This window comes from Plecotus auritus (assembly GCF_963455305.1).
Source record: "Plecotus auritus genome assembly, chromosome: 9".
Lineage (NCBI taxonomy): Eukaryota > Metazoa > Chordata > Mammalia > Chiroptera > Vespertilionidae > Plecotus > Plecotus auritus.
The window spans coordinates 62,436,809-62,446,397 of NC_137783.1; positions in this window are offsets into that span (position 1 = coordinate 62,436,809).

Genomic DNA, 9,589 nt, shown 5'->3' on the forward strand with positions numbered 1-9,589 from the left:
CACCTCCTACTGGGGATGTGCCCACAACCAAGGTACATGCCCTTGACCGGAATCGAACCTGGGACCTTTCAGTCCGCAGGCCGACGCTCTATCCACTGAGCCAAACCGGTTAGGGCTGTATTTCAAATCTTTGACTTGATTCTTGCATTGCTCTAGTCTGCTGTTGGGTCTCTGTATAATATTTTTTATTGCAGTCAGTGTATGTTTAATTTCTAGTTGGTCCTTTTTCATATCTTCGAGGGTCTCGTCATATTTATCGGCCTTTTCTAGGATATTCTTGAAAAGCCTTATAACCGTGGTTTTGAATTCTATATCCAGTTGTTTGTTTTCCTCCATTTCTTTCGTTTGTGATCTGTTTCTTTGACGCCGCATTTTCACTGCTTCCCTGAGTTGGTAGGGTAGGTTTGTGTGCTAGGTTTCCTATATGGCCCAGTGGGTCTGCCTCCCCAGTTAACCTGAGGTGGACACTCTTGGTGCACCCCTTTGTGGACTGTGTGTACAGCCTTGCTGTAGTTAAGTCTTGATAGTTATTGGTATCACTGGGAGGAATTGACCTGCAGGCCAGTTGGCTGTGAGGATCACCTGTGTCTACACTGGGAGATTTTTGGTGCTGGAGACAGCCTTATAGGATTAGCCTTACCAGATTGTAAAAGCCTCTGTGCTCAGCTTGGAAGGGGTGGAGTCTCAGGGCAGAGCAGACAGTCTTGGCTTCCCGTCAGCCCTTCCCTTGCGTGCAAGTCTCCAGACCTCTGCCTTTCGCGGTTTCCGAGTTTCCGCCTTATAGTCCAGATTTCCCCCATAAGAGCGTGGGTCCCCAGGGGCTCGCCCAGAACTGCGGTTCAGTGCAGTCAGAACTGGGGTTCAGTGCAGTCAGGAGCTTCTGACTCCCTTCCGCTAGGGATAGCCTGTGGTAACCTCCGCAGTCAGTCTTTGTGCGCACTCGCGCTTCCAGACCCCTGCCGCCGCGGCTCCCCCGAGTCTCCGACTCTCTACCTGACAGTCCAAACTCCCCCTGTATGAGCCTGGGTCCACAGGGTTTCACCCGGAACTGAGGTTCAGTGCAGTCGGAACTGGGGTTCAGTGCAGTCGGGGGCTTCCTTCCCCCTCCTGCCAGAGAAAGCCAGCCAGGCACTCCACCACCCTTCCTCTCTGCGCGCGTCTCGGTACCTCAGCTCTTTGCCGCTCCTTCTCCGTGAGCTTTCCTTTTTCCTTCTAGTTGTAGAATTTCCACTCAGCCAGCTTTCCTGTGGTTCTGGATGGTGTCCGTTCTGTCTTTTAGTTGTAGTTTTGAAATTGTTGTGCGGGGCAGCAGTTTAGGTGCTTACCTATGCCACCATCTTGGTTTCTCCTCTATCCCCAACCAAAATTTTTCTATGCAAAAGCTAGTTTAAAATCTAACTGATATCTTAAAATAATTATAAAAAGTATTATAATCTTTAAATCATATATGGATATATATATATTTGATAGTTTTTTCCATGTTAAAATTTCAAGGCTTTAACAGAGATGATTCTTGGAAAGCTCCAAGGGCCCGGAGTACTACAAGAAATTTGTTCTCTCTTCTTAAAGGAAATATTTTAAATTTAACCGATTGATACTTGAAATCGCATGGAAAGCTTTATCAAATAAAAATTAATAACTATATTTTACTTTTAGATGTTATAAAGGTTTTGACCTTTAAGGAGGGCAAGATATTTCTTAAAATCACAACTTGAAAAACAAAAAGGAGGGATGATGGAGAAATCACCTGCAGGTAGGCTGCACCAAGCCTTAATTACTTTAAATTTTTTCACTTGTGATGCTGATGGAAAGACACCTATGGAGCTACATTGGTGTCAGAATAAAACAAAAGAAAATGGTCTAGTTAAATGGAAAGATCCCGAATCTGGTTTATGGAAGGGACCGGATCCATTATTAACCTTTGCAGAGGGTATGCTTGTATATTTCCAGAGAATTTTTCCAAGCCTGTGTGGATTCCTGCTAGAAATATTAAACTGCAACAGGGATCCAAGAAAGAAACTAGCCAGACTAATAAGGACCTTGTGCCTGGAGCCACACCATGCGGCTGCAGACAATTAACTACCTGAGCCACGGAGAGCAGCGACTCCAAGCAATCTACTGAAGATGAGGAGCAGGAGGAGGACAAGCCAGACAACAAACAGCCTGGAGACCACCTGGAGCATGGTAAAGAAGACGGTACAGATTCCTGAGAACGTCTTTCTTGCCATGCTAGTAGTGATCAGCTGTACGGTAATATTACGTGGGGAAAATGGGGCAAAAATGGGTAAGTATTTTGGACTTACGTTCCTGACCCTTCATGGGTAAGAACCTTTATGTGGGCTGATCCCCGCCTAATGCCTAATGTAGTCATCAATAATACCAAACACCTTGGTTCATCCAGGAGGAACATGGGTGGGGCAAGGAAGTGTAATTACACAGCTGTCGCCACCCAGCTTCCCTTTTTGTACGACACAAAATCAAACCACTGCTCCTTTGTGTGTAAAATTAAAGAGAGGCCTCTGGCTTGCGTGAACACCAAAGGAGGGGAAGCAAAAGCAAAAACACGTTTACTATCTTTACTTGCTCCTGGGAGAGGTGCAGAAATGTAACTAAGACCTTGTCTATACAAAAAGAAATTGTACAGCCATGGCCTAGAGCAAAGAATATCCTTATGTGATATTATTCTACAATGTCATTATAATTTTAGATATTTTATAACAGCATATTGTACAATTATCCCAAACAAACTTACAAACTAATTCTTTGCATGTTTGGCAGCATTTTAAAAAAAGGACATGAAAGGATTTAATCCCTTCCAGAAAGGAATTAAGGCACTGGGAAGGCACTTGAGCATTCTATATTGGCCTCTCTTGCCAAGAGGGACCCTCCCACAGCTGTTGCCTGAGCTTTCTGTTCATGCTGAGGTTGAAGCCTCGTGGTGATTGGTACCATGGATCTGTCTCTCACTCAATGGCATGAGCTGGGCCCTCTCTGGAGAAGAAACCTGGGTTCCCCAAGATATGTGATCAATGCCTGGGCCCCGCCAGCAGGCGAGGGGATCCCAAGGCAGGTGCTGGGCGTGGAGGCCACGGGGGCATAGGCTACCAAGGATACAGAACTGAACTTTACATCACCCTGCTTGGCCCCGGAGGATGGCTGGTTAGCCAGAGACGGGTAAGATTCCTTAAGGAAGGAACAACCTAAGACAGGCACAGTCGCAGAGGGGCCATCAGGAGAGAACTTGGGGGTCAACGGAGGTGGGGCACAGACCCTCACCTCCCCAACATTGCAGGGGCTTGAACCCTCACAACTTCTGAGGGAGGTCTCCTGCCCTCATGGATGCTTTGCTGCCCACGCCCAGCTCAGATCAGGACCCAGGTAACAGACAGAGACTTGGCCCAGCTCAGATCAGGACCCAGGTAACAGACAGAGACTTGGCCCAGCTCAGATCAGGACCCAGGTAACAGACAGAGACTTGGCCCAGCTCAGATCAGGACCCAGGTAACAGACAGAGACTTGGCCCAGCTCAGATCAGGACCCAGGTAACAGACAGAGACTTGGCCCAGCTCAGATCAGGACCCAGGTAACAGAGACTTGGCCCAGCTCAGATTGGGGCCTAGGCAACAAACAGACTTGACTGACAGCAGCTGCCCTATATCTAAATCCAGCCTAGCACCAGGAATGCTCAGGGCCTACTCAAGGATGCAAATAATCCTTTCCACTAATATTTACAGGGTAAACTAAGATTGCTGTTAGAGTATTAAATTTGACAGTAAAATAGTAGTCAAGTTTTTAGATTAAATTGGTCAAATTAAATGAGTGAATATTCAAGAGAATTTAATTGTACTGGACAAAAAGCTGTCCCTAAAGTATTAATTAAAATTTCTATTGGGAGTTCTTCTCATAGTAAAATTGCTTAACATGCAAAGAACCTAAAGCAGTCATATTTTTATGCAAAAAAATAATTTAAAGTTATCAAGACTGCATTATAAAAAATTTCCAAAAGCCTCCTAATAATTAAATTTAAAAAAGGGGGGGATAGTGAAGTAATATTATGTAAGGAAAAATATCCTGTAAGTAAATTACATCTAGAAAAATTTTTACTTTGAAAATTAATTTTCATTTGTAATGCTAAGAGCAAGACACCCATGAAAAACACACATAGTGTCAAAATAAGCAATAGGAAAATCGTTTGGGCAAAAAAATAAGTAAATAAAAAGGATCCCAAGTCAAATTTATAGAAAAGACTCCTTTATTAACTTTTGGTCGAGAATATATTTGTATATTTTCAGAAAACAACTCCAAGACCATGTGGATTCCTGCAACAGAGAGGAATTGACAGGAATGCTCCAGCCACAAAGACAAGCGGAGAAACAGTCCAGAGATGGAAGATGGTGAAGACGCCTTGCCATGCTAGCAGTCAGCAGCTGTGCGTCGCTGCAGGTTGCCCAGGACCAAACCAGAGAGGGTCGGACCTGCATTACCACCATTTGTCCACCATCCAGAACTGAAACATCATTGCTGACATGTACACATAAGGAACTATTTGACATTGAAACTGGGATTCAGAACTGTTGGACATTGAAATTGGGACTCAAACATTTTTTGTTCTCATACATTTATTTCTAGTCTGCAGATGCAAGATTTTTTAAAAGAAACGGGGGAGATGCTGGAAACTGATCATCGTCTCAGTAATAGGAAGATGTGGACAAGGAACCTGGAAGGCCGGTCAACCTTGAAGCTCTGAAAGGTCAGAGCCAACCACTCCCTATCTAATTAAGACAATGGTAACTGAGGCAACTTCCCCGCCAAATAATCATGTAAATCCTTACTGATAAGATAATCTGCCTGTTATTGGAATTACCTGCCTAAGGGCAATGGGTGTATCCCAAACCTGAATAAAAGGGATGGCAAGGCCAAAGCAAGGCATAGTCCTCCCCCTAGAGGTGGGCTCCCACCTGGCCCCCAATATTCCCAAATTAATGCTTTTCTAGTCTCTTTTCATTTGTGTGTGGCCTTCTCCAGAACCCGAACCCTGAACTGGAACCCTGAACCACGCGGGGCATGAAAGGGGTTTCCACAAGGTCCCTCAGCCCAGCCTGCACTGTCTCACAGTCCAGGAGCCCTTGGGGGATGTCCAACTGATGGCTTAGGCCTGCTCCCCACAGCAGGCCTAAGTCAACAGTTGGACATCCTTAGCACTGCTGCGGAGGCAGGAGAGGCTCCCGCCACTGCCACTGCGCTCACCAGCCATGAGCTCAGCTTCTGGCTGAGCGGCGCTCCCCCCGTGGGAGCGCACTGACCACCAGGGGGCAACTCCTACATTGAGCATCTGGCTCCTGGTGGTCAGTGCGTGTCATAGTGACTGGTCATTCTGCCGTTTGGTCGATTTGCATATTAGCCTTTATTTGCATACTAGAGGCCCGGTGCATGAAATTCATGCATGGGGCGGGTTGTCCCTCAGCCCAGCCTGCACCCTCTCCAATCTGGGACCCCTTGAGGATGTCCGACTGCCCGTTTAGTCCCTCTCACAATCCAAAACTGCTGGCTCCCAACCACTCGCTGCCTGCCAGCCTGATCACCCCCTAACCACTCCCCTACCCGCCTGATCGACGCCTAACTGCTCCCCTGCCGGCCCGATTGTCCCTAACTGCCCTCCCCTGCTGGCCTGGTAGCCCTAATTGACCTCCTTTGCCAGCCTGGTTGCCCCTAACTGCCCTCCACTTTCAGCCTGGTTCCTCCCAATTGCCCTCCCCTGCAGGCCTGGTCCCCCCCCAACTGCCCTCCTCTGCTGACCCCATCACCCCTAACTGCCCTCCCTTGCAGGCCTGGTCCCTCCCCACTGCCCTCCCCTGCCAGCCATCTTGTGGCGGCCATCTTGTGTCCACATGGGGGCAGCCATCTTTGACCACATGGGGAACGGCCACCTTGTGTGTTGGAGTGATGGTCAATTTGCATATTACTCTTTTATTAGATAGAATTAGCCTCTTACTGAGAGTCCCAGGTTTGATCCTCTGACCAGAATCGAACCTGGGACTCTTAAGTCTGTAGGCTGATGCTCTATCCACTGAGCCAAACCAGCTAGGGCTCATCTTAAAGAAGACCCTTTAACATTTCATGTAATACTGGTTTGCTGGTGGTGAACTCCTTTAACTTTTTCTTGTCTGTGAAGCTCTTTGTATGACCTTCAATTCTAAATGATAGCTTTGCTGGGTAGAGTAATCCTGGTTGTAGTTCCTTGCTATTCATCACTTTGCGTTTCTGTTGAGAAATCAGCTGACAGTCATATGGGCACTCCCTGGTGGGTAACTAACTGATTTTCTCTTTGCTGCTTTTTAGATTCTCTCTTTATGTTTAACCTTTGGCATTTTAATTGTGCTGTGTCTTGGTGGGCTCCTCTTGTTTGGGACTCTCTGCGTTTCCTGGACTTGTAAGTCTATTTCTTTCACCAGGTAGGGGAAGCTTTCTGTCATTATTTTTTTCAGAAAAAGGTTTTCAATTTCTTGCTTCCTTTCTTCTGCTTCTGGCACCCCCATAATTCGAATGTTGGTACCCTTGAAATTGTCCCAGAGGCTCCTTGCACTATCTTCATATTTTTTTCTTTTCTGATATGGTGTTTTTTGCTTCCTCATATTCCAAATTGCTGATATGATTCTAGGCATCCTCTGCTCTACTGTTGATTTCCTGTAAATTCTTTATTTCAGTTAGTGTATCCTTCATTTCTGACTGGTCCTTTTTCATATCTTTGATGTTCTCACTAAGATCCTCGTAATGCTCTCTAAGTTCCTTGACATTCTCACTAAGCTCCTTGAAGATCTCATTAAGATCCTTGAACAACCTTATAACCATTGTTTTGAACTCTATATCTGGTAGTTTGCTTGCTTCCATTTCATTTAGTTCTTTTTCTGGAGATTTATTCTGTTCATTTGTGGCATGTTTGTCTCCATATTTTTGCTGCTTCCCTGTGTTTGTTCAATATATTTGGTAGAGCTGCTATGTCTCCAGGAATTGGTAGAGTGGCCTTGTGTAGTAGTTGTCCTATAGGGCCCAGTGGCTCAGCCTCCCCAGCCACCTGAGCTAGGCACTCTACACAACCCTGTGTGGGCTGTGTGCACTGTCCTGTTGTAGTGGAGCCTTGATTGCTATTGGCCAATTGGCTATCAGGACCAGAAATGCCCTATGGAGCAGGACTTGCTTTAATGGAGTTTTGGTGCTCACTGAGTCTGCCCCTTGAGTCTGTCTTGTGGATATGGTAGGGTTGTAATATGGTATGGTCTGAAGCTGTCCACCAGGTGCACTGGCTCTGGGGCCTCCTGGGAGGTGCAAAGTCAGCTACTGCCTATGCCCTGTCTGGGGCAACCTGGCACAAGCTACAGAGAGATCTGCAGATGGCTGCTATTTGTGTTTGGCTTGAGGTGCCCAGGAGAGGCCAAGCTATGAACTAGGGCAGGCTGTTGCTTGGTGCCAGGCCTGGGGCCTCTTATTGAGAGGTATAGAACAGGCTGAGGCAAGCTGCTGCTTATTTGAGAGATTTTATAAAAGTCTGAAGCTTGAGCCAAGACAGGCTATTCATATGGAAAGACCACTGCAGACCACTTGGATGGGACTGCAAATTGGGTGGGGTGGGTGGGGTCTCAGGGAGTCACCAGGCCAGGCAAACAGTGTGAGACAGGTTGATGGAAACTCAGATATGGTGCCTGTCAGTGGGCTCTGTGGAGGGCCAGGGCGGGGCGGGGTGGGGGGGGGGGCACACGGGGCAGAGTTCAGCATAGGAACAATGACTCTGTGAGCACTTTTGTTTGGGAGAGAGCTGCCCTCAAGTTCTTATCCTAATGCCAGACAATTTATTTTTTTGTTTTGGAGGTGGAATTGCTTTTATTGGGGTGGGCGCCCCAGGTCCGCCCGTGGTCAGGTTAGTGTTCTGCCCAGAGGCAGCCAGATGCCTGGCGACTCCACCCACCGCCCACCCGGGTTAGTGAAACATGCAAAGCTCAGTCAGAGGGTGGAGGCAGGGGGGCAGCCACCAAGGCCAGGGCTGGGTGGAGCAGGAGGGGTAGGCCAGGCTGGGCTGCTGAATCAGCATAGACAGTCCATCCAGCATACCTGGGCCCAGTGCAGGGCTGAACTCCCAGAGAGACAGGCGGGTGGGCGGCACCCTAGGCAGGACTCAAGGCCCCAGGAGCCATGGGTCTCCGAGAAAAGAGCCCACAGAAGTCCCAGCCGTGCCCAGCCAGGGCCAGCGGCCCCAGGTGCACCAGGAGGCCTCGGGGCCGGGTGTGCGAGGAGGACACAGAAGGCACTAGGAGCAGAGGCTGAAGGCAGAAGCCAGAGCCTGGGGTCTCAGGAGAGTGTCGGGGGCTGGGAGTTGGGGGCTAGGGACAGAGCCTGGCCAACTGGCCCTGTAGGCTGGACCCTCATCTTCCCATGGGGAAGGGGCTTCTCTGGACAGACTGGAAGAGACGGCCGACACAGGACCTGCTCCCTCCCCTCAAGGCCCACTGAGCCAGCAGGTCAATCCTGGAACAGATGAGAAAACACCAGACCCAAGGGGCCCTGCCAGGGACGGTGCCCCCTGCCCTGAGCAGCGAGGACTGGTAGCTGGTTGGTCGTTGAGCAGGGCCGGCCTACAGGGTGGGGGACCTCACCCAAATAGAACCTCCCTGGGGAGACAGGAGGGCTGTGTTGGGGGCCCTACTCTGAGCCCTGCAAGGCACCTGGCTGTGATGAGTGGCAGGTAGAGAAGAAGGATCGAGGGGGTGAGGTGGTCAGTGGGGCTAGACCAGCCCTGTCCCCCAAAACACAGGGCTGCCTGGACAGCACACACGTTCACATGTTAGTCTGGTCTTTTTGGTTAAACTTGAGGCACCGCTTGGGAGGAAGACAGCTTTAAACGTGAGAGAAGGAAAGACGTGGCGCCTGGTGGGGAGCCTGGCCACGTGCAGAGCAGGAGGGTGGGGGGCAGGCAGGTGTCAGGCGGTGGCAGACTCGGGGGCCCCCCAGGGAGGTGGCGGGCCCTGAGGTGTAGCGGCGGCCATAGCTGGAGGAGGAGGAGGAGGGGGGGAGGGGGAGGAGAAGAAGGTCATGGAGAAGCTGGAGCCGGTGGCGTCAAAGCTGCCCCAGTGGGACTCTCCCGGGAGCCGGTGCAGGAGCCAGTTGGAGCTGCTGACGCTGTAGGGGCTGTAGTAGCTCTTGCTGGACTGGGCGGCCGCCTCCAGCAGCCGCAGCCCTGTGCCCTCCTCCACCATGCTGCGGTCCAGCACGTTCTTGTAGGAGATCTTGAGCTTGGTCTTGGGGCGGGTGAGGTACTTGGAGTACGTGCCCACATCCTGCAGTTTCTGGGCCATGCGGGCGTCCACCGTTTTGTGCTGTAGCACCTCGTCGAACTAATGCCAGACAATTTAATTCTTCCTCGTATGTCCCTAGATCTTTTCAAGCTACTGCCCCAGTGCTCAGAGGGAGTAAGTCTGAGTAAATCTGTGCACCAGCCCTTTAAGAGGAACTGCCTGGGTCTCCAGCAGCTTCTGTGCCACTCAGCCGCAATCCCTGTAGGTTTTTATAGTCCAAAGTTATGGGTACTTCTCTTCCCAGT